The sequence below is a fragment of the Mirounga leonina genome, unplaced genomic scaffold (assembly GCF_011800145.1).
Source record: "Mirounga leonina isolate KUSES-001 unplaced genomic scaffold, KU_Mleo_1.0 Mir_151, whole genome shotgun sequence".
Lineage (NCBI taxonomy): Eukaryota > Metazoa > Chordata > Mammalia > Carnivora > Phocidae > Mirounga > Mirounga leonina.
The window spans coordinates 107,802,485-107,828,184 of NW_023270377.1; the positions used below are offsets into that span (position 1 = coordinate 107,802,485).

Sequence of the window (25,700 nt, forward strand, 5' to 3'; positions counted from 1 at the left end):
TGAAGAATGGAGAATGAAAATCTGAAAACTATACACACTGCCAAAGAACCATAATACAAAGAAAAAGCAAAGACACAGATTGGGGGGGAAAAAAAAAAACCTTAAAGAACTGAGGTAAAATTGAGATATTATGACTATTAGCTTTCAATCTACATTCCCTATTCGTTTAAATATCTGTATAATACATACATCCATAAACTCAGAAATAGCAGGCAAGGAATCAACATTTTCTCTTATCCAACCTCCTTAACAAACCAACTTGGCAAATTAACCAACACTCTCTACCTCTCTATAATGTCTTCTGATAAAATGCTGAACATTTGATATTAATTAAGCTCATTTTTTACCAAACCAGTACATTTCTGCACTCATCAATTTACCAAGAATCAAACATGTTTATGTGCTTGTTATAATTATATAGTTTAAATAGTGTATAAACCAATGAAATTGTGAATGTGAATAGAGTTTTTGTTTCTATGAAAATGAAGTTGAGTGTTTAGAAAGACTCAAAAACTAGTTTCAAAAAAAACTGTTGTGAAAGTGCGCATAGGTGAAAAAACTGTAAAAGACTAAGGGGAATAATCATACAATTCTAGATGGATCACATAACTCAGACGTCTTTACATATCCATTTTTTTAAATAAAATATTTAAAGTAAAAATGTGTCATTTTTAATTCCCCTTATATATTTAAAAAATTAAACTAAACACCACCAGTCTTAATCACATCAAAGAGAATGGTTTCTATATACATTAAAATAGATATAACCTAAGTGAACTATGGGAGATTTTTACAATGATGTTTTTTGAACACTTTTTATATGCAAGGCACTATACTAAACATATTATCTCATGTAAACCTCATGACAAACCTATGAGTTAAGTACTATTATCTCTATTTTACAGATAAGTGAGGTATAGAAAGGTTAAACCACAGAGCTGGGACTCACATTCAGGTCTGACTCCCAAGTACATACTCTTAACTGATTATTAATGTTTTCTTCTTTACCTTTTCTGTATTTAATTTTTTTCAATAAACATTATAATCACAGTCAGTTAATCTGTAGAGTTTACTAATTTTGTTAACTCAGTTTAGTACTGCCTCCTTTTCAAGGCCTTCTGAAGTGCCCTCCCCATCCTGGCACATAGTAGGCACTCCATGAATGGTAATGACAGTACTCTGGCAAAGCAAATCTAATTTTCTGGTTGCCCTGATAAAGCAGAGAGGCAACATGGTGCGATTGTTAAGAGCACAGATTGTGGAGCTAGGCTGCCTGCATTCAAGTTTCACCTCCACCAAGCACAAGAAGTGTGAACATGCGCAAATTACTCACTGTCTCTGCTTCAGTTCCCTAATCTGTAATAGGAGTATAATAACAGTAACTAATTCATTTGGTTGTTAAAAGGGATTAAATGAGTATCTTTAGCATAGTACTTAAATCAGTGCCCATAATGTAGAAAGTGCTTAAATTTGCTAAATAAACAATACCACAAAAGAGAACAAAGAAAACTCAACCAGCAAATTAAGAAGAAATATTTTGTAAATGATCAGTGATTTGGTAGGCACCATCTTTTAAGAATCTTAGGACACTATAAAAAGAGGTCCCTTCTGTCTGTCAATTCTGTATTTATTCAATAAACATTTGGCTCCAGGCATTGTCCTAGGTGCACCAAAATCAACAAAACACTGCCTCTGTCCTTGAAAGAGCTAACTTCCTAGTGGAGGATGCGGAAATAATTACAGCACAATGTGGTGAGTACCCTGGTAGAGGCAGGTGCAGTGTGCTTGAGGAGCATTCTGAGGTAGTGGTGATGAGGGGACCTAATTTGGGAATTACCAAAGAATACTGATAAAATCATATCTTAAACTATTATATTAATTAGTCATTATTAATTAAACTCCAAATGACTAACTGCACAAATGGGAAAAATTACCTTTAGAAAAACCTCCCAGGGCGCCTGGGTGGCTCAGTTGGTTAAGCGACTGCTTTCAGCTCAGGTCATGATCCCAGAGTCCTGGGATCGAGTCCCGCATCGGGCTCCCTGCTCTGTGGGGAGCCTGCTTCTCCCTCTCCCACTCCCCCTGCTTGTGTTCCCTCTCTCGCTGTGTCTCTCTCTGTCAAATAAATAAATAAAATCTTTTAATAAAAAAAAAAAAGAAAAACCTCCCAAAGTTTATAAACCACACAGTGCTTATAAAATTTATGGTACTATGAATCTCAAACAAAACACTCTTGAGCACTTGTAAGAAAGGCTGCGTGCAAGTGAGAGGAAGGACTCCAAAGATTCTATCCTATCCTGTCAGTTGGGAAGACAAAGTGTAACAAAAAAATTAAGCAACAACCTGAGAGTTAAGTAACAATAAAGACAACAATACAAAATACGTTACAAAGCCAATCCGTAATTAACATCACAAAAAATGCAGTCAACCAATGTTCCCAATAAATCCCAGGCAAAAAGCACAAAACTATACAGACACGTTTCTTATAAACGTGTGTACAGACAGAGAGCTATATACCTTACACAACACTGGAGAATAAGGGGAAAGAGTCTTTATTTCAGTATATACAGTTCATTCTGACTTACAAAAGAAATGTGCGAAAAAACTTCATGTAAACTGTTTAATGAATTAAATCCTATTTTTTAAAAAGATTATTTATTTTAAAGAGAGAAGAGAGAGCACTCATGCCTGCAAGCACCCACCAGCAGTGGGGGAGGGGAAAGGAAGGGGAAGAGGGAGAGAGAGAGAGAGAATCCCAAGCAGACAACCAGAGAAGAAATCAAGAGCTGGACGCCTAACCAACTGAGTCACACAGGCACCCCTAAATCATATTTTTTAATAAGAGAATGTGTTACTTAAGTAAACCCTATTATGAAACCTTCTTTGAAACAGTAACCTAAAAATAATTTTTAAAAAAATCAATAACCTATTAAATGTCAGTTAATTAGTTGGGAAATAAATTCAATTTTATATTACATATATTTGATTTATTTCTACCTGAATTAAAATGAGGTTCACCTCAAATGTAGCCAACATACCTCATTATCAGAAATCATAGTATTCATAAAATAAGTAAGTCACAGGAATTTAATATACCACATAGAGAATATAGCCAATAATATTATAATAAATTTGTAAGGTGAGCAATGGTATCTAGACTAATTGTGGGGATCATTCTGTAATGTATAAAAATACTGAATAACAATGATATAGACCTAAAACTAATAGAATACTGTGTGTCAATTATATTTCAATAAAAAGAAATTCACAAATGTTTACTAACTTGATCATTATAGAATGAGAACACTGAGTGATGTTAAAATTTTAATTTAAAATTTTTAATTCTTAAACTTCACATAGTGGTAGAATTACAATTAGAATTTAGATCTTCTGGGGGCGCCTGGGTGGCTCAGTCGTTAAGCATCTGCCTTCGGCTCAGGTCATGATCCCAGGGTCCTGGGATCGAGTCCCGCATCGGGCTCCCTGCTCCACGGGCAGCCTGCTTCTCCCTCTCCCACTCCCCCACTTGTGTTCCCTCTCTCGCTGTGTCTCTCTCTGTCAAATAAATAAATAAATCTTTAAAAAAAAAAAAAAAGAATTTAGATCTTCTGACCCTCAATCCAGTGCTCCTTGCATTATACCAGAAAATAGACAGTTTTCTCAAATTGTTTTTTAGTAAATCCATTCTTCCTTTATTATATTTCTAGTTATTTGTCTGTCAACAAATAATGGCTAAGAAAAACTTAAACGCACTCCTTCAGTGAGATTCCAGGAAAAGACAGGCATTGAGTTTTTCCCATTTTTCACAAGCCAGGTTTTTTGTTTTTTTTTTAATTCATAACAGGAGATACCTTGAATTCATAATTACAAAATTTTAAAACCCACAAAATCAGAATCTAATATAGCTGTATAGGATATTTTATAATTCCTGCGATTTTCACTGAAATTATCAAAAGTTAGCCTAACAAGGGTCAGCAATATATGCTACAACTATTCAGTGACAGATTATTGGAGAACAGCTAGCACTACAGTGCTAATTTATCATGCCAGATTGCTAATTGCAGTGGGGAAAATATACCTTACCTTAACCCCCATTACCAAGTGATCAAACTCAGCATCACAAATAATGGGACTTGACAGTATATGACCTGATGGGAAGCAATATGAACTACACAGTATCACTTAAGGGTTAGTCTTGCCAAAATATTTAATTTGAAATTAATCAAGCCTTTAAAGCTAGTTTATAGTTAATACAGGGGAATAGAGGAACACACTAAATGACACCATGGGGGGGGGAAATCAGACAAACAGAAAATGTGACTCATTTTATAAGACAACTGGCTTGATCTCTTTTAAAGATTTTTTATTTATTTATTCATGAGAGATAGAGAGAGAGAGAGAGGCAGAGGGAGAAGTAGGCTCCCCGCGGAGCAGGGAGCCTGATGCGGGACTCGATCCCAGGACCCTGGGATCATGACCTGAGCTGAAGGCAGACGCTTAACCGACTGAGCCACCCAGGCGTCCCTGGCTTGATCTCTTTAAAAAAAAAAAAAAAAAAAAAAAGGCAACCTCATTTTAAAAGGGGGAGGTAAAACTGTTCTAGATTCAAAGAGATCAAAGAGACTTAACCAAACGCAGTGAATAAACCCTGTATCTTGGTTTGGTGTGGCTGGGTGTAAAAAAACCATAAAAGACCAAACAGTATAAATAGGGAGATTTAAATATTAATGTTAGATTACATTAAGGAATTATCAATTAAGAAACTATCAATTACTGATTAGAAAATATGAACTAAAAAAATTAACAATAATGGTATTTTGGCTATGTTAGGAAATGTCCATCTTTGGAAATGTATGCTGACATATTTAGGATAAGTGTCATAATGTTTACAGCTTAGTCTCAAATGGCTGAGCCAAAAATAATACACACATATTTACAGATAAAGCAAATACAACAAGATGTCAACAAATACCGAATCTAGAGGATCATGATAAGGATGTTCACTCTATTAGCAATTTCCTATATGCTTGAAATTGTTTCATAATAAAAAAAGTTGGGGGAGAGTGTTGAGGGGCCCAGAGAACTCCAATTCTACAAGGGGAAAAAAAAAGATCCACCCAAAACCAAAGCTGTCATGACCCTAACAAGACTTCACTTTAATACAGGATCTATTAAATACAGTTTACCGCTTTGGTAGCAGGAAGGTGAACTAAAAATGAAAGATCCATTAATAGACTTGAGTCCATAATGGAATCCGATTTTTAAAAATAAGCCTTTAACAGCTACTTCTCTCAAAAGAGACACACGGAGATCGTGCCAAGATACCCATTCTATGAGATCACACTCAACATAAATCAACAGGAATCAACATAGTTCACATTTTAACCAAACAACAAATCAATCTATGAACCAACCATTTGTCAACTCTATAATTTGACCTTTTCTCTAAAGACAATACAAAAACATTCAACTACAAATTTTCTTAAACCTGATAATATACTGGAGAAAATTAGAGAGTAGTGTAATTGGGCATCAATACATTTCTTAAACATTTGCAACTATACGTGAAGCCTCGACTACTCAAAGGAATCTATCAATATTTTCTTCTGTAAAGAGAAATATTTTCTTTTTCACTAACCATAATCAAAGAAATAATACAGGCCAATGCTAAAATGACAAATTTTAGTTTATAAACACTTACCAGTCACCACACACAAATGAAAGGGAAAAAAATCACACCATTAAAAGGTAACTTTCTACGATATTCTACACACTAATTTTAACAATTTAGAAATATTGCATAAGATTGCACCAATTACTAAGTATGTTCAGCCATTGCCACATAATTCAGCAACAAGTTTTGCAATAAGGAAATCTCAAGCTAATAATCCAACTGCGAGTTCCCCCTATGTGTCAAGAATAAACTGCACAAGTAAAATTGTAACTTTTCAGGAAATATGCATTTTACCAATTATATTTCTTCTTTTTTGTGTCATCTTTTTTCATAGTGTTAGTCTTTATTACATTTCTTCTCTTAATAAAAGTGAAATTTGTTTTCTGTTCTGTCCTACTGCAAAAGGGTAAAGGTGCCCTGCGCCACCTTTTAAAAGTAATTTTTAAAAAGAAGAAAAAAAGCCAAGAAAATGATTTGGCTAGGCTGCAGCAAAACACATCGAACAGCCTACGCTAGGTACAAAACTACATCTACCAATGATGTTTAGAATTTTACTCCCAGGAAGAAACTCTCCAACTATTCTAATTTTCCTATTTATTTTTTCAAGACTCAAAAATACAGTCCTACAGAAAAGACATCATATTAGAATCAAGGCTTCCCGGATTACCAGCTGCATGACCTTGGGCAATTTCCCTAATCTCTCCGAGACTCAATTTTTCATCTGTAAAATGGGGAGACATGTACCGACCTCATTGTGCTGAGAAGATGAAGGCAGACAATGCAAGACAACTGCCCGCCGCACCGTAAGTGCTAGCTAAAGCTAGACGGAAAAATCAACCCCCCAATCAATAGATTATCACAGTGTGACAGTGCAAAGACAAGCACTTTTTCGCTTACTGCATATAACATTTCTTCTCCAAGGGACCAGCTGCAATCTTCCTTCTAAAATCCCTGCAGAGTACGTGTCTGACAGCTACACAGCCCAGCAGTCTACTTCGCTCAGACCTGGGGTTCAGGAAAGGATGCGAGAACCCCGAGATCTGTCCACCCGGCGCAGAACAAGCACCTAGCGAAATCCCAGCCTCGGGAGCTGCGCACAGGCCCACCGCGCCCCCGCCCCACACAAACACAGGCACGTACCGGCCGCTCCGCGGGGACGTAGGGAGCCGCAGGCCCGAGGAGGGGCTGCCACCGCCTCCGAGCCCGCCCCTCCGCCCCCGCGCGGCCTGTCACCGCGCCCCCCGGTCGGGGGAGGCCGCGGGCCCCCGGGGGCCGGAGGGGCGCGCGAGGAGTCTGGCGCGGGCCGGATCCCTCCTTCACATGGAGCCCGCGCCGGGTGGAGGGCGCGTGGACCGCCGCGGCCGGCCGGGGCCTCTCGGCGCCCCTCGGTACTTCTCGCCGCCGCGGCCCCGAGGCCCGCGCGAAGCTGAGCAGGAAAGGAGGAAGCCGTGGGCAGGGCGCCGCCAGAGGCCGGAGAAGGGGCGGGAGCGGCTACTCCGCGGCTGGAGGTGCCCGGCCTGCCGGTCGTGGTCCTCGTCGCCGCCGCACGCCGCGCGACCCCTGAACGCCGCACCCAGCGGCCGCACCACCTTCGTCAAGCGCCGCCGCTGAGGGCAGCCGGGCCGCCACTACACACGGACCCGTGACGTCCGGCGTAGCGCGGCGCACGTCACGGCTGGCTCGCCCGTGCGCGCGCAGCCCTCCGCCCGCCGGGAGCGGAACCCGCCGCGGGCGCGCGCGCCCAGCCTGCAACGCCGCACGGAGGCCGAGGGGAGCGTGCCCGCGCCTGCGCAGTGGCTGGCTGCGCCCACGCACGCTCTGCTGCCCCCACCGCTCGGCAGTGCGGGGATTCCCAGCCTCGGTCAGCCCCGGTACCAGCCCCGCTCCGAGCTCCCGGACGCCACTCTAGGCCCGGTGCGCCGCGCACACGCGCCTGTGTCCACCTCCTGCGGGAGTCCTCGGCGCCGGAGACTTCCAAGCAAACCCAGGGGAGGGTCTCCTGCGTGGGCTTTGAGCCGGGCGCGGAGCAGCAGAGCAAGGAAAGGCTGGGACCAACTCTTGAGTCCATGGCATGTTGTTTGCAAGCAAAAAGCCATCTGCCTCTTAATTTTCGGACTTTATTGCAGAATTTTTTTCTCAAGGACTTCAGAAATTATTGTCGGCTTGTCAACTGACAGTAAACCACCACGCCCCCCCCCCCCCACGCACACCCGAGATCGGCCTTCCAAGGTTTACAGCTCTTCTCTGTTTAGTTCCTATCACCATTCTAGGTCGGCCCAGCAAGTACTACTTTCCCAGGTTAACAGATGCGGAAACAGCTCAGAGAGATGAGTTGACACCTCACCCCTAGAGCTAGTGGCAGAATCAGAAACCTGAATCTTTCACTGAATCCCTTCTGCGCTCCCATCGCCCACAGGATAAAACACAAACTAATCGCGTTGGCGTTGGAGGCCCTCGAAGTGACTAACCTGTATTCCGACTGTTTTTAGCCCACGCTACTCTGACCCAGAAAGCATCTTTTCCGTCCCATCTCTTCTTTTCTCAAGTACCCCCTTACAATTTCCTGTACTATTTTTTCCCTCGCTCAGCGTCTACTTGGTTTCTCGGTACATTATGGATCCCACCCCCTTCCTGCCTTTTCCAGACCACATTTCCACTCCAGCAGTTGAGTTGAGAGAGATGGGAGCCGCACCCGCCAGGCCTGGAGGTAAGCGACTGCTCCAACTCAGGGAGCCCTAGCTGCTCAAGGGAGCTGGCATCCGTGGGGCAGGGACTGAGGGAGAGAGTATTGCGTAACAACAAAGTATCTGGGTCCGCTTCCAGGAATTCTCATCACAGACGCTTTCACAGAGATGTAAAAGGCGCGGAGCGAAGTTGCCATTTGACAGGTGTCTGTAATAGTGAAAGCCTCAAAACAACCCAAATGACTATCAGATTGAGCTGATAGTGGTTCGTCTGCTCTGCAGAGAATTAGGCAGCCAACACAAAGAAGGGCCAATACCAAAGAATCTCAAAAATACAGAGCTCAATAGAAAATCAATTTGCTCCCCACTTGTTTAGGAAGTAGAGGATTTTGAAGCTTAAGTACATACAAAATCAAGGTCTTTAACTGTTTTGACTCTAACATTCTAAGCCTGGTATGCCACAGAAAGGAGGCTCTCAGTATTTTTGAGGGCAAGCTTTAAATCCTGTATTGCTTTCCACAGTTCCTGGCCTGACTGCATAGCAGACATGCAATAAATACTATTTACTAAGTAATGTAGAGATGGATTTTTCCTCATATTTCTGCTTACTTCTTCCCTCACCAACCTTACCTGGGGACTTCATTCACATCTGGTTCCTAAAAACATCCTACATGTGTATTAATATTTTTTTTCTCCATTCTCTTTTTACATTGGTGACTTTTTCTCTTGCTTACACATTAAATCTCCTGCATCTTTGGCAATTTTGGTGTATAAGATTACAAATTAGTAATCTTGGGATTTTTTTTTTTTTCTTGATGAAACATTCATTTAACCAGTATTTTTTGCTTTCCTGCTCTGTGCCTGAGCTTGCAATGATGAAGTGATAGGTGCCAACATTTCTCAGGAACTCTGGAATCTTGTGAGGAGGGTAGACTGCTAAGTGGATCATTATAATACTTAGTGACTTGCCCTGTAGCATGGCTGTGTATGAGGTGCCTCGGCAGCAGAGAGAAGTCACTGGTGTGCCTGAGGAATGAGGGAAGACTTCAGAGAGGAAGCATGGTGAGTTTTCTATTGCTACATAACCGACTGCCACAGACTCAGTGGCTAAAAACAGCACCTATTTATTAGTTCATAGCTCCCTAGGTCAGAGTTTGCATGGCATCATGGCTGAGTTCTCTGTTCAGTATCACAAGGCTGAAATCAGGATGTCAGCTGGACTGTTCTTATCTGGAGGCTCTGGAGAAGATCTGCCTCCATCCTCATTCGTGTTGTTGGCAGAATTCAGTTCCTTGTGGTTGTAGGGTTGAGGTCCCCATTTCCCTGTTGGCAGTCAGCCAGGGCCTGCTGTCAGCTTCTAGAGCCCACCAGCATTCTTTATCATGTGACCCCTCCATGCTCAAAGCCAGCAACGGAGAATGTCTTGAAAATCAAGTGCCCCTCACATGTTGAATCTCTGCCTGACTTCCTCTTTTGTTACCAGCCAGAGAAAACTCTGCTTTTTAAAAGTTCATGTGATTAAATCGGGCCCTCCCAGATAACCTGTTCTTAAAATCAGTTGTGTCGGGTGCTTGGGTGGTGCAGTCAGTTAGGAGTCCGACTCTTGGTTTCAGCTCGGTCATGAGATCGAAACTTGTGTGAGGCTCTGCGTGGAGTCTGCTTGGGGTTCTCTCGCCCTCTGCCCCTGCCCCCTCTAAAATAAATAAATCTTTTTTAAAAAATGAACTGTGTAGGGGCACCTGGGTGGCTCAGTCGTTAAACGTCTGCCTTTGGCTCAGGTCATGATCCCAGGGTCCTGGGATCGAGCCCCACATTGGGCTCCCTGCTCCACGGGAAGCCTGCCTCTCTCTCTCCCTCTGTCTGCTGCTCCCCCTGCTTGTGTTCCCTCTCTGGCTGTTTCTCTCTCTGTCAAAGAAATAAATAAAATCTTAAAAAAAATTTTTTTTAATGAACTGTGTCATACCACATAACCTAATCATAGAAGTATAGCTCATTATATTCACAGTACCAAGAGTTATGGAGACCATGTTTACCAGGGGGATCTTCAGGGACATATGAGAATCCTGCCCATCACACAGGGTGAGCTGAACCTTGAATTCGGGAAGTTATTTGCTGGGAGGAATAAGGATGGAAGAATGGGCATCCCAGGCAGAAGGACTCAAGTGTGCACAAGCTTGGAAGGGTAAGAGAATAACCCTGTCCTGGGAAGGGCAGGAGTTGCCGGCCTTGGGGTGTTGAGAGAAATGTAGCCAGGGGGTAAATCCAGAGAAGAGAGCAACCAGATGAGGAAGGAAGGGTGGTTAAGTAGGGAGTAAGAAGATAAAGGTCTAAACCACAGCAGTAGCTGTGAAAGTGATATGAGGACTGTCAGTTGGGAAGCATTCAGCTGCAAGGAACAAGACATCTGGCCCAAAACAGCTTTGTTTTGTGAAGCTCTGTTTGTGAAGTTTATTTTCTTATATAATAAAAACCCAATAGAGGGGTCCAAAGTTGGTTTGGGCCATGAATTTTCATCTCCACAGTCAGAAGATGACTCCCTTAGCTCCAGATACCTTGGACTCCTACACAGGGAAGGGGAAGGACTCATATATTCTCTTTCTCTCTCTCTCTCATACTCTTTTAGAACAGGTTTAGATTTACAGAGAAATTGAGCAGATAATACAGAGAGTTCCCATATACCCCACATCCGTTTTCCCCAATTATTAATATCTGAAACATTTGTCAAATTAGGGAACCAATATTAATACATTATCATTAACTGAAGTCCATACTTTATTCAGATTTCCATAATTTTTGCTTAATGTCCTTTTTCTGTGTCAGAATGCCATCCAGCATCCCACATTATATGTAGTCCTCCTGTCGACTTAGGCTCCTCTTGGCTATGACATCCCTCGTTTTTGATGACCTTGACAGTTTTGAGAAGCACTGGTCAGGTATTTTGCGGACTATTCCTGCACTGTGGTGTGTCTTATGTTTTTCTCATGCTTAACCTAGGGTTATGAATTTGGGGGTGAAGATCACAGAGGTGAAGTGCCTTTCTTATCACAACTTATCAACATGATTTATGGCTGTTGAGGTTGACCTTGGTTGCCTGTTTGAATCCTCACTTGTCAGATTTCTCACACTCTTTTTCCCCCCCTTTCCATATTGTATTCTTTGAAAGGAAATCACTGTGCTCCCACTTAAGGAATGGGGAGTTGTGTTTCGCTTCCTAAGAGTGCAGAGTATCTATGTAAATTCCTTGGAATTCTCCATGGAAAATGTGTCTCTTGTCCCTCAGTTATTATTTATGCAATCATTTACTTATACTAATATGGACTTACAGATATTTATTTTATACTTTAGGTTGTAATCCAATATAATATATTTATTTTGTTGCTCAAATTGTTCTAGATTTGGCCATTTGGAGCTCTTTCCGTTGGTTCCTGTGACCCTTGAACATATACCTCCATCATTGTGGGATTTTCTTTTCTTTTTCTACTTTTTGAGTACTTCCTTACTTTTTGGCATTACCAGATGTGCCAGACTCATCTTGAATATTTCCTGCCCCAGTCCTAGAATCAGCCATTCTCCACGGAGCCCTGTTTTTTCTTATTGGGGAATAACATTAAAAACCTGTCATGTGATGAGCACTAGGTATTATATAAGACTGGTGAATCACTGAATTCTACCTCTGAAACTAATAACACATCATATGTTAATGTTAAACAAACAAACAAACAAACAAAAAAACCCAAATCTGAAGCTAGGTGTGCTTGGGATTCTCTTCATCAAAGACAATCTCACATCAGCCCTCCAGCAGACTGCCCCTTTTGTTCTTGCTAAAAATCTGCTAATGGTGCCCCTGAGTTCATTCTCCTCTTTCCTTAAAAATCGAATTTTAGCTGAGTAATAGACCTCCCATAATAAACAGCCTCCCTTGCAGCTAAATGTGGTCATGTGACCAAGTACTAGTAAAAGGGAAATCAGTGGAAGTGTCCATCCAAGAACCTTCTTGAGAGCCCCTTCCTCAAGAGAAGCTGCTTTGGCTTCTCTCTCTTCATCCCTTTCTCCATCCTCGAATACCTTACAGGCTATCTTGGAGAATGAGGACAAGGGGCCACACACAGAAGTGGTAGAAGCAGGACCCCCATCCCAGTCTGTACCACAGGGCTCTGTACTTTCACATAAGAGAGGAGGACGTGTCTGCCACTGGTAGCTGAACCTATGCCTGAGAGCATCTCATTGACTGGAGCCGGGCCAGCCCCTTTCCTGTGTCTGCAAAGGAGTCAGCACTACCGTGATGGGTTCCGCGCACATGAGGTGTGCCCCAGGGCTGGGCACACTGCTGGGCCGTGTCTGACCACACACCCAGGCTAGAGGTCACAAGGGAGCCAAGGGATAGACGGCTGTTGCATAGCAGCCAGCCATGTCTTCCCTGAGAAGCACGTGGAGAGCTGTGACTTGGGGAGCTAGAACGGGACCCCGTAGGTATACCATGTGCTGTATAAATGATCTGAGGCAAGTCCATTATTTATTTTTATTTATTTTTATTTTTATTATTGTCGTCATCATCCCCAGGGCAGTTGGGGTGGACACTCACTTTGCTGTGTCAAAAAGCAAAACCTTAGTAAGGTAAATCTCCTGATAAAAAGTCCACAGTGCTTCCACAAGCAAAGTCAAGTCATTTCTGGGATTTCCACTGTTTAGGATTGCCCAAGAAGCTTTCTGAGTGTGGAAAGAGGCCATATGACAAGATTTCCCCCAGAGGCTTCTCTTGAATTTTCTGTGATCTTGGTCATCTCTAATTCTTTCTTTTATCAGTTGCTAGTATGTGTATTTCTTTAAAATTGTGTTTGTTGTGTATTTTCCATTATGTTACATATATTAATGGAAAATGTGGGAAACACAAGGAAGAAAACCCTCTCATTCCATCTATAGCTGTTTCCGTTCAGTCTTTTCTCCCTGCAAAGATCTTTGTCGTGATGGTATTTTTTTTCTTTTAGGTACATTTTTAGATAGTTTTTAGGTAGTTGCAATCCTATACGTGCAATTTTATATCCTACTTTTTTTATTTATGCAACCTAAGTAGTTTTACTTTATTTTCTACTATGATTACAAATTTGATAGCTGGCATGTATACTTAAATTTTAACTCTTTTATTCTAATTTTTGTTAATGAAAGATGTTTATATAATGACTAGAGAGCTAATGACAGCTTCTTGGCTGCCAGAGGACATAATAGAGATTTCTTTTTGCCCTTGGTATTTATGGCAAAATGACAGATCACATGAGACACTGATGCTAAGTGAAATCTGAGAAGTGAAATTCATCCAGAAGATGACTGATCCTTTCACATTCCCTTAGCCCTCGTCCCGGCGTTACATAGGACATGATACAGTGCACAAGGAAATTATGGACTGTCATTGGGGGAGAACTTCCTGTTTTGGAAAAGGACCCAGAGATGCTTAAATCCACGGGTTATCGGAGTTAGTGCATTCTAAGACTTTATGGTAAAAGATATGTCTTTAAAACATCAAATTGTTAACAATAATTCATTGTTTTAGAAGTTGGCCCTTTGCTTGGGGCCTCCTGGAGGCCTCCACCACTGCAGCACCCCCTAATGGCCCATCGTTGCTTCCGATCTCTGTAACTTGACAGCAGAATGAAGAGTATGTTTCTTCCCTTTCTCCTGTTTATATTGTCTTCTCGTTCTCTTCCTGTTCCTCTTTTTCCTTCCCCCTCTGCCTCTTCCCCACTCTCTTTACCATGTTTTATTAGGTGTTTTTCACCCACATCCCGAGAAATACGTCAGCAGAATTATTATTCTCCTTTTGCATATAAGGAAAAAGCGGCAGACAAAGGTGGGGTTGCTGTTACCAGGCTGCTGGGACACCTAAAGGAGCAGCCCTGAATGGAGTCCAGCGTCCAGTCCTCCCCAGTGCCTGGTGTCTCAGGGTTCCTCCCTAATGCCAGGTCCCGGAGCCCCTCCCTGATTGCCTAATGCCGCAGGGTACCACTCCCTGTCTTGCCTTCAGCTGCCCCTCCCAGCACCTGGGGCTCCTCCCTCCAGGTTCAGCCTGGCCTGTGGTGAAACCACTGGCTTCCTTCCCTCCAGGATCCCCCAAGCCCCCTTTCAGAGCTGGTTTGCAGGACCCTCCCCCATCCCACGCCAGTACACCTTCATGGGTGTTGACGCCAACAGACACCAGTGAAGAATTAGTCGTCTTCATCCTTCTGGCTCATGACGCCCCTCAACCCAGTGTGATGCAGCTCCTTCCACAGCTGGTTCCTGCCAGTCTGCTCAAAGGGTTGACGTCCTTTCTTCATCTGAAGGTCTCGTTCTTCATCAGAGGCCAGCCTGTCTGGAGCTGCCCTGGAGAGGGTTCTGCGTCCTGAGAGATGGCAGTGCCGTGGACCCCTCGGCCCCTCCAGACTGCTGAGGTTGCTCAGAGCTGTCTCAGAGAGTGGGGTTCCCTGTGCCCTCACACATTGGCTGCCCTGCTGTGGCCAAGCCTAGTGGCTCTGGCCAGGCTGAACCGTGAACACTGGAGTTGGCAGGGACCGGTGCCTGACCCTCCCGGCCTGGCTCACTCAGCAGAAGACAGGATTGTGTTGGACACCAGTGGGGCAAGGCATGTGAAAGCCACTGGAAACAGACAGCCTCGTCCCCACTGCTGCCCAGGAGAGGCCCAGCGCTGCACCTGCCCCAGTGGACTGTAGAGCTAGCAGCCCCTTAAGAATGGAGGGTGCGGGGGCGCCTGGGTGGCTCAGTCGTTAAGGGTCTGCCTTTGGCTCAGGTCATGGTCCCAGGGTCCTGGGATCGAGCCCTGCATCGGGCTCCCCGCTCCACGGGAAGCCTGCTTCTCCCTCTGCCACTCCCCCTGCTTGTGTTCCCTCTCTCGCTGTGTCTCTCTCTTCAAATAAATAAATAAAATCTTTAAAAAAAAAAAAAGAATGGAGGGTGCGAGGCACCTGGGTGCCTCAGTCAGTTAAGTGACTGCCTTCAGCTCGGGCCATGATCCCAGGGTCCTGGAATCGAGCCCCACATCGGGCTCTCTGCTGATCAGGGAGCCTGCTTCTCCCTCTCCCTCTGCCTGCCACTCTGCCTACTTGTGCTTTCTCTCTCTCTCTATGTCAAATAAATAAATCTTAAAAAAAAAAAAAAATGGAGGGTGCCCAAATACAACCAGAAGGCGGTTATTTCCAGGGAGACTGACTCTGAGATGGTGGCCCCATGTTATGAGTCCCCACCTCTAATTTTGGAGTTCATTCTGATCAGACTCATCAGCCAGCTGGTGCATCAGCCTTGAGCATAGCACAGGGGCCTTGCCGGGAGAACTTGGGCAGTTTTCTGTCACCACTGAAGACACAATGTACCTGCTAGAGCCCCTAAGACCCTCCCTTCCCCTGCCATGCCTGCCCCCATACTCCCTGGCCCTCCACCACCAGCCTCTCATGTCCTCTGCCCTGGAAGTTATTCATGCCAAAGCAAGAAAAGCTGAAAGATGTTACCCGCCCCCTCAACCCTTGAGGTTGTTGCCTCAAACTGTGAAGTTTGTGGAGGGATTTCTTTCTTTCTTTTTTTTTTTTTTTTTTTTATTTGACAGACAACGAGAATGGGAACACAAGCAGGGGGAGTGGGAGAGGGAGAAGCAGGCTTCCCGCCGAGGAGGGAGCCCGATGTAGGGCTCAATCCCAGGACCCTGGGATCATGACCTGGGCCGAAGGCAGACGCTTAATGACTGAGCCATCCAGTCGCCCCTGTGGAGGGATTTCTGAGCCGAGAAGCCACCCTGCCTGGTTGGCTTGGCCTGGGTCCCGCCATCCAGTGGACCTGGCACCTAGTGTAGAGTCCCTTAGAAACTGGTGCCCGATTTTGCTGAGTCCTCACTTACAAGTTTAGTCTCACAGCCCTGCCTTTTCTGTAACCCTGCTGCCTTAAAACCCTGTAGCCTGAGGAGGCCTAGAAGTGGGACATCCCAGCCCTAATGAGTATACCTAGAGCCCCATTCTGGGTTTCTGAATGCCGTTCTCTATCTAAAGGGACTGGGGCTGCTACAGAAGTACAAAAGCCTGGGTCATTGTACGTGTGTGAAAAGGACACAGGAGGCAGCTGCAAGGGGCTGATTTGGGCCAAATCTGGGACATGTGGAACATTAAAACGATGATAATAAGGGATCATCTCCCATATAATCATTTATGAGGCATAGTGATCTAAATCTATGCGAGGAAGAAGGGAAAGCTCTCCCTAACAGGAAAATGCCAACAACCAACAGACGTAAAAGTGAGGATGGACTCAGACCTTCACAATGGACATTCAGACCAGTGGGTAAAAGCTTGATGAGGAGCAGGGTGCTTCCACTCAAAGTCTCTCCTCTCAAGGAATTAATTAGAGAAAACAGTCATTTCACAGTGGAGAAGGCTGGCAAACACCTTCAGAAAACAAAAGCCTGCAGCCCTGCCACCCAGGCTTCTGGAAGTCACCTGCTGAAATGCCTCCCAAGAATGACCTACGCCCCTGGTGCACTCAGCAGGTTGTGCTGAGCAGCAGGTGACTTCTGCCAGCTAAGAGCCTGAATCCAGCTGAACCCAGCCCAGGTATGCACTACCACAGGAATTACTGGCCAAAGAAGTACTTTCAACTAAAAAAATACCTATTTCCTATGGGTGACTGCCTGCCACGGAGGTCAGGCTTGGCTGTGAATTTCTGCCAAGGTGTGTCAGCTCAGGCAAGTTTCTTAACCTCTCTGAGCTTCAGTCTCTCATCTCTTGAATGAACCGAAAGTTCCACTCCTAGAGAAATGAAAACACATGTCTATACAAATGCTTGTACATATATGTTCGGTGCTGCTTTTTTCATAATAGCCCCCAAATGGAAACAGCCCAGATATTCATTAGCTGGTTAGCAAAGAAAGGACCAAAACAATGATAACATTTCAAAAGCATTATGGTAAGTGAAAGAAGACTTTCGCAAGACTTTCACCAGACAAAGGACTACATGTGGTATTATTCCATTTCATGTTGCTGGTATAGTGGTTAGCGTAGCCGCCTTGCATTTCAATGGACATCTGGGAAAGGTAAAACTCTAGTGGTCAGTTGTGGTGGCCAGGGGCCAAGGGTAGAGGACAGGCTGCAGAGGGGTGATGGAAATGTTCTAGGTCATGAACACAGTGATGCTGGTTACAACACTGTATACTTTTTTTTTAAAGATTTTATTTATTTATTTGAGAGAGAGAGCATGAGAGGCGAGAGGGTCAGAGGGAGAAGCAGACTCCCCACTGAGTGGGGAGCCCGATGCGGAACTCAATCCTGGGACTCCAGGATCATGACCCGAGCCGAAGGCAGTCGCTTAAAGCCACCCAGGCGCCCCACAACATTGTATACTTTTGTCAAAACTCATCAAGTTGTACAGGTAAAAACGGTATATTTTATTGCGTGTAAATTAAGCCTAATAAAACTGATGAAAAAAGAATACCAACGTTGCATTGTCATTGTGAGGATTAATAGGATGACATATATGCAGCGCCAAGTTCATTGCCTGACCGCAAGAGGAGTCCTAAAATGATAACTGCTACCACATATGCTGTCTTGGGCATAAGCAGGGCCAGTGTGTAGGCAAGAGGCCCTCCCAGGGGAGCCCCCTGCTCAAGATACTCGGCAGCTGAACTGGTAATGCAAAGTGGAATGAGAAAAGCACAGGTTCGAGAGGAGATGGCATGAGACCCACACAGGAGGCTGTCACCACCCTTGGGGCACCCAGAGCAGCAGAAGGCCCTCCTGCCCCGAGGAAATAGGTGTGCACCCCCATCTGAGGAGCCTCCTTCTGCCATGCTCCTGCCTCAGAGTCCAGAAGTCATGTCCTTGCCCCCACCGCCCTTATCCAGCCTGGATGGTAAAAGTCCATCCTGTCTGCTGCCACCGCCCACACCTTCTGCACCCTCCCACCCTGCCCTGTGCAGCCTTGTCCCATTCATCACCCAGGCAGAGCTCCACACCCACCCTTAGCAACCCACCTCTGCAGTCCGCATTCACTCTGGTCGTGCAGCTCTTAGCTTGAGGAACAAACCTGCTGCCCCAGGGGAAGCTGGAGGGAAGGCCGAGGGGCAGAGGGGAAAAGCAAGGAAAAGACAGCTGTGCAAGAAACAGGCCTCATGGTTATAGCAAGAGACTGGGTTGTATTTATATATGTTATGTCTTGTTGCTTGGCAACCAGGTCTCAGCCCAAGTGCTGGCTGGGGAGGAGGGGGTCTCTGTTGGAGCTGTTCAGCGTGACTCATCGCTACACACTCTGGTCCCTGGGACTAGGTTAATAGTCACACGTCATTTCAGGCAGGGTGCAGGCCGCAGGGCTCTGCTTGCTGTGGAATCTCAGCACGGAGAAACGCCAGCTCCTCGAAGGAACGTGGGCTGCATACAGTCAGACCACGCTGCCGGGCTCCTGGTTCCACCAGCTGGGTAGCCTTGGGCAAGTCACTTAACCTCTCTGACCTTGACCTCCTCATCTTTAAATGATTATGAGAGTGACTCCTCACTGGGGGTTTACAACAGACCTCAAACACATTAACTCATCCATACTTACCCCCTTCTCCCCGTTGGACAATGAGGAAACTATATATAGTCCAGGGCAGAGTTAACCAACTTTCCTAAAGTCACCCATTTGTATGTGGAAGAGGCAGGATTCAAACCCAGGTCTGTGCAGAACAGCGCACTGTATGTCTTTTCACTGTAATACCCCACCTCGTGTTCAAGTGCCTAGCCCTCCGAGGGGCGCAGGGACTGAGTTCTGGGGTGTGGGCTGGTGTGATTCTCTGGGGCAGCGCCTCAGGATAGAGGGTCCGAAAACTCTCTCTGATGTCAGCTCTATGTCCTTAGAAAAGCGCCAATGGTCTCTGCACTCCGGGGTGGGGGTGGGGGTGCAAAGCTGCCCTTGTGCCTCAGCCTGCCGGCTCTTGCTGTCAGCTATTCACTGAAAACTCCAGCTCCCTTTTTCTAGACCTGGGTCACCTCCCAGGGTGGCCTCCATGCACTGCAGTGTCAGATTTTGGCCACCGGCTTCCCGTGGCTACCCGAGTCATTGTAAAGGATCTGGCCAGGTCACTCCCCTTCTCAGAGCACATCACAGGGCCCCACTGCCCATAGGATGAAGTTCAAATTCCGTGGAATGGCAGGCAGAGAAGGCCTCCATCATGGAGCTTCTGTGTCTCCAGCCCCTCCTTGTCCGTCCCACCACACTTCACTCTCCAGGCCTCAGATCCTCAGCCTGCCCCACCCCCACCCTGTACATCTCTTCCTGCAAGATCCTCTGCGGCTCCCAAGGACGCTGAGAGCACCCAGAGGGCAAGGCACTCACACCTTCATCCTGCAAGCCCGCCTCTGCAGGTGCCTGCTCAGAGCTTTAGCTGAGTAAGTCGTGAAGGGACGGATGAAGGACAAAATATTTACTTTATTTCCAAGAGCCTAGGGCCTCCAACATTAGGCATTTCGGGCTATTGAATAAGGCCAGGAAATCTGGTTCAAGACCATTAGCCTAATTTCATCCAACTCTTCACACTTTCCAAAAATCTACTCTCATTATCCAGACCTATTTCCCCCCCAGTAGCTATACAAATGTAGCATTGTTTGAAAGGTCATAAGTAAAAAGGTCCTCTTGAAAAGCGATAGCATTTGGGGCACTCAGTTCCCTTCTTAGGGCCGCAGTTACCCTGTTTGCACAATAAGAGGATGGCCTGGAGGGGTGTTTTTCAAACTGCAGTTTCGGATCCATTCATTAGCATGTTCTGGAATCAAACTAGTGGGAAATAACCTGCCTGGAAGAGAAAACAGCTTGTGTCATACATAACAACGGTGGATACTGGTTTGAGTGGAATATGTGTCTGTATGTTAGGATATGTTGTAAGATGTACTTCTTGTGCCGTGTGACAAGCAGTGCAGTTTGAAAGCTGCACTCCCTCTGAGCCCCAAGGATTTCAGCATTTGGAACTGCAACGTGGCTGGCCCCCCATGGAAAGACTGTCTGTGCTGGGTGAACCCCACTGCACTGGTCCATTGGCGCCCCTTCCATTGTTCTTCAGTTTGAGAAAAGGAAACAACACAGACATTGTTAAAGACAAAAATGAAGGGCACCTGTGTGGTTCAGTGGGTTAAGCGTCTGCCTTCGGCGCAGGTCATGATCCCAGGGTTCTGGGATCGAGCCCCACATCGGGCTCCCTGCTCAGTGGGAAGCCTGCTTCTCCCTCTCCCTCTGCCTGCCTCTTTGCATACTTGTGCTCTATCTCTCTGTTAAATAAATAAAATCTTTAAAAAAAATAATAAAAGGACAAAAATGAAAGGTCATCCCCTCCCTCCCAACTCCAGGCCCCAGGTTGCACACCCCAGGTGCATATCCCTGCCTGCAGCCCAGTGTTCCTTGATTTTTTTTTTAAATTTTTTAAAGATGTATTTATTTATTTTAGAGAGGGGAGAGGGTCAGAAAGAGAGGGAAAGAGAGAATCTCCAGCAGACTCCCCCTGAGTTTGGAGCCCGACATGGGATTTGATCACAGGACCCTGAGATCATGACCTGAGCTAAAACCAAGAGTCAGATGCTCACCGACTGAGCCACCCAGGCATCCCTCCTTGGTTTTTTTTAATTGAAGTATAGTTGATATACAATGGGACTTTAGTTTCAGATGTACAAAATAGTGATTCCGTAAGTCTACGTGTATGCTCACAAGCGTAGCTCCCATCTGTCACCATACAATGCATTACAGTGCCATTGGTGATAGTCCTTATGCCGTACCTTTTATCCCCATGACTTACTCATTCCATAACTGGAAATCTGTATCTCCCACCCCCCTTCACTCATTTTGCCCACCCCACCCCCAGCAACCGTCAGTTTGTTTCCTGTATTTATGGGTCTATTTCTGCCTTTTCTTTGTTTTTTTGATTCCACACATAAGTAAAATCATATGGTATTTCTTTCTCTAAGTTTATTTCACTTAGCATAATACCCTCTAGATCCATCCATGTTGTCACCAATGGCAAGATTTCATTCTTTTCTATGGCTGACTAATATTCTGTTGTATATATATATACCACGTCTTTTTTATCTATCCATCTATCAATGGACACTTGGGTTGCTTCCATATCTTGGCCATTGTCAATAATGCTACCATAAAGATAGGGATGCATGTGTCTTTTTGAATTAGTGTTTTTTTTTCTTTGGGTAAATATCCAGTAGTGGGTATTTGGATCATATGGTACTGGATCATATGGTAATCCTATTTTTAATTTTTTAGGAACCTCCATACTGTTTTCCACAATGGCTACACCAATTTACCTTCCCACCAACAGTGCACCAGAGTCCCCTTTCCTCCACATCCTCACCAACATTTGTTATTTCTTGTGTTTTTGAGTCTTGTGTTTTGAGTTTTTGAACCATTCTGACAGGTGTGAGGTAATAGCTCATTGTGGTTTTGATTTGCATTTCCCTAATGATCAGTGATGTGGAGCACCATTTCATGTGTCTGTTGGTCATCTGTATTTTTTCTTTGGAGAAATGTCTGTTCAAGTCCTCCATACATTTTTAAAATCAGGTTTTTGGTTTTTCTGGTGTTGAGTTGTGTAAGTTATTCAAATACTTTGAATATTAATCCTTTATTGGATAGATTATTTGCAACTATCTTCTCCCATTCAGTAGGTTGCCTTTTTTTGTTTTGTTGATGGTTTCTTTCTGAATCCTTCCTTTTATCTGCATGGAGGCCATGCTTCCCACAGGTACTCCCAGCCAAGGACTGAATGAACAGTCATGCTGCCCTCCCTACCTTGGCTCACTCTGTTCTGCCCACTCTCTCTCAACCTCAGTATCTGTTTGTGTCCCCGCCTCTCACCTCCCCCCTCTGCCCTGCATAGCTTGCCCCTGTCCTTCCCAAGCTATTCCAAAGGCCAGTCCAGTTTTGCATTTTCATTTAACCAAGTTAAATCTGATTTGTGCCTAGATCCTACTTCCTAAATACCATTCTCCAATAAAACAAACTAGGGCTCCTAGAGAAATGGCTGATTCCAGGGCTGGGGCAGGGAAAGTACCAGAAGAGCCTGGAACATCTTGTGTCAGACAGTAAGGAAGCGCTCCAGAAATAATGGAGGCAGGTCAAGGAGCACAGAAGCCAACTTAGAGGAGCTCTCAATCACCAAATCTGGTACGATTTGAGTGAAAAATAAGAGTAATGGATTATAACCCACAGAATGAAATAAATATCTAAGAGACCATCCATAAAGATATAAAAATAATGGACTAAGTAAATAAACAGGGGAAAGAGACAGTTCCTTTTTACAGTAGAATTCCCATTTAATGTAAAAAGAATAGTGGAAATAGAAAAATCACTATTTGATAAAAACCACAGTAATAAGTGTTGCAAACAAGAATCATCAAGGGATAGTAAAATTAGCAGGAAAAAGTACGAGAGAACAGGATATTTATATAGTCATAAAGCATCTCCCCACAGAATGTTTATTAATTACAAAGGAAAACAGTGACTTTATTGTGGAGAAACGTCAGGGAGATACCACTTTTACCAAGTGATCAAAATTATTATGAGAGTAATTAGACACATCAGGACCACCTGATAAGGGTATCCAGAGAAGGACACATCACTTCTGTGGTATTCTTGCCAAAAATGGGTAACTTCAATCTAGGAAGGAGAGAACAGGGAGATCCGTCCTACAACATAACTGGCCAAAGGGCTGAGGTGGCAAGGGGAGACTGAGGAACTCTCCCAGGTGGGGGTTGAAGGGAACAGGACAACGAAATGCCACGTGGGATTCCAAATGGGATCCTGGGCCAGAAACAGGATGCTGGTGGGACATCTGGCAAAATCCAAATAAGGCTAGTAGATGAGTGAACAGTGTTATATCATTGTGAATCGCCTGGCTTTGGTCCTTCTGTGGTTAACATTAGGGGCATCTGAGCGGAGCATGCTATCCTGGCAGCTTTTTTGTAAGCCTAAATTTTCAAAATAAAAAGACTGCATGCTGGTAGGCAGTCTACAGGATGGCAACCAACTTCCTTTTTTCCCCTTTTTTTCTTTTTTAAAGGTTTCATTTATTTATCTGACAGAGAGAGAGAGCAGAAGCAGGGGGAGTGACAGGCAGAGGGAGAGGCAGGCTCCTTGCTGAGCAGGGAGCCTCATGTGGGGCTCGATCCCAAGACCCTGGGTTCATGACCTGTGCCAAAGACAGACGCTTAACCGCTTAACCAACTGAGCCACCCAGGTGCCCCTGGATGGCAACTAACTTTCAACTGGACTTCTGACATATCAGTTGTCAGCACTGCTCACTGCTGGGAATGTTAAGCATTCTGAGGCTTCATTCACTCCCAGGGGCAGATGCAGGGGGTGGTTGAAGAGGTCTGTGGGGAGGGGGTGGGGAGAAAGGAGTGGGAGGAAGGTAGAGTACATGAACTTGTTGCTGGGCGCAGGACGGCTGCATGTGTTCCTGACACCTTTCTGTAGGTTCCAAATGTTTTTAAATACCAAATGTAAAGTAATATGTATGTGACAGAATTCAAACAGCACTTACTTAAGCAGAGTGAAGACTAAGTCCTCTTCCTATCCCCAATTCCTCCCGTCCTCCCCCACTCCAGGTAATCAAGGTTACCAGGATTCAATACACATGGGGTAGAAACAAACAGGTATGCGGATTTATTCCTCATGGAGGTTGAGGGCTCTGTCTTAGGTCAAGGGCGGCAAGGAGAGACATGAAGACTGAGAGCCAGGAAGCCTCTGCCGACAGGTGAAGGAGGCCCTCTGCTGCTGCTGTGCTTTGTACTGTAAAAGAGAAAAGACAGATATGTCTGAATACCATCAAACGCATTTTTCGTATTGCTGGTTGCAACCCGTTAGTAGTTCATAAAGTCAATTTCGTGTTTCATGATCATCATTTTTAAAAAACAGAAAAGGAACACTGGCAAGAGTACATCACCTGTAATAGGGGTAGATAGTTTTGTGAAACTTTGCTACAATGTAAAATGTATTTCTAACTGAGGGTTGAGGTTTAAAAAAAAAAAAAACAAAGTCTCGGGGCGCCTGGGTGGCTCAGTCATGAAGCGTCTGCCTTCAGCTCAGGTCATGATCCCGGGGTCCTGGGATCGAGCCCCGCGTCAGGCTCCCTGCTCCATGGGAAGCCTGCTTCTCCCTCTCCCACTCCCCCTGCTTGTGTTCCCTCTCTCACTGTCTCTCTCTCTGTCAAATAAATAAATAAAATCTTTAAAAATAAATAAATAAATAATAAATAATAAATTAATAAATAAATAAATAAAGTCTCAAACACTGCCTTAGGCAATAGCTTGCACAAGGCCAGAACCTGGATCACCAAGACCGTTTGTCCTGGGGTGCAGGTGACAGGGCTTGTCACGTTCCCGGGAGCAACAAGGCAATAAATGTGTAGGCCTGACTTCCTTGAAACTTTGGGTAAGGACTAGCTGGTTAATGGGTAACCAGAAGGAACAACCACTTAGCTGGGAGTACACGGTCCCATGGCCCCGCCCACCACATGGGGAAAGGCTCCCAAAGATGGTGTGGGACAAACCTGGGTGCCCGGGCTGCAGGGAGGAGCTCGCCCACGTGCCCCCACAGAGGGTGGCCTGCAGGGCAGGTAAGGAGGGCTCTCCCGCCAGCTGACAAGCCCTAGGGTAAGGCTGAGCAGGGCTGGGATGGCTCCCCAGCTTGGGACTCCTCCCTCAGACCGAGGCCCAACACCCCCTCCTTAACAGCCAGGGCCTTGAGCAGCCCCTGGAATGTGGGCAGCAAACCTGTAAAGGTACAGGTAGTAAACACTTTAGGCTTTGGGGGCCTCATGGTCTCTCATAATGGCTCAATTCTGCTGTTCTGCAAAGCAGTCATGGACAGACATAACAAATGAGCATTACTGTTCCAATAAAACTCCTCGTAGACGCTGAAATTTGAATTTTATATAATTTTCATTTGTTACAAAATATTAATCTCTGTATTTTTCAACAGTTACAAAATGTGAAAACCATTCTCGGCTCCTGAGCTGAACAAAAACAGAAGACAGGCCAAATTTGGCCCGTAGGCCAAAGGTTTGGAACCCTTACTTTGGACCTTGCCCTTGTTCTCCCCTCCTCTCTTCTCTTCCTCCTCCCCTCCTCCTCCCCTCCTCTTTTCTCCCCCTCCTCCCTCCCTCCTTCCTCCTCCCACCTCCTCCTTCCCTCCCCTCCCCCTCCTCACTTCCTACCCCTGCCCACTACTCCTCCTTTCCTCCTCCCCTCCCCTCCCCCTCCCTCTTTTCTCCTCCCTTCCCTCCCTTCCCCATTCTTCCCTCCCTCCCCTCCCCCTCCTCCCTTCCGCCCCTGCCCACTACTCCTCCT

At 45.1% G+C, this 25,700-nt stretch overlaps 1 protein-coding gene and 1 long non-coding RNA gene across 5 annotated transcripts in view; both read right to left on the minus strand.

The window, feature by feature from the left end:
- Positions 1 to 7,291, minus strand: part of MAP3K2 (mitogen-activated protein kinase kinase kinase 2) — a 102,346-nt gene extending 95,055 nt beyond the window's left edge. For 3 of the 4 annotated variants that reach the window (XM_035008243.1, XM_035008240.1, XM_035008242.1), the window contains exon 1: positions 6,815 to 7,289. The gene's annotated coding sequence lies outside the window, so the exon portion shown is untranslated. Of the gene's footprint in view, positions 1 to 6,814 lie in introns of all 4 variants that reach the window. The other variant, XM_035008244.1, reaches the window with a different exon arrangement.
- Positions 7,292 to 23,992: 16,701 nt separating this feature from the next.
- Positions 23,993 to 25,700, minus strand: part of LOC118012570 — a 2,153-nt gene continuing 445 nt past the window's right edge. The window contains exon 2 of the long non-coding RNA XR_004679755.1: positions 23,993 to 24,141. This is a non-coding gene — a long non-coding RNA (uncharacterized LOC118012570). The remainder of the gene's footprint in view (positions 24,142 to 25,700) is intronic.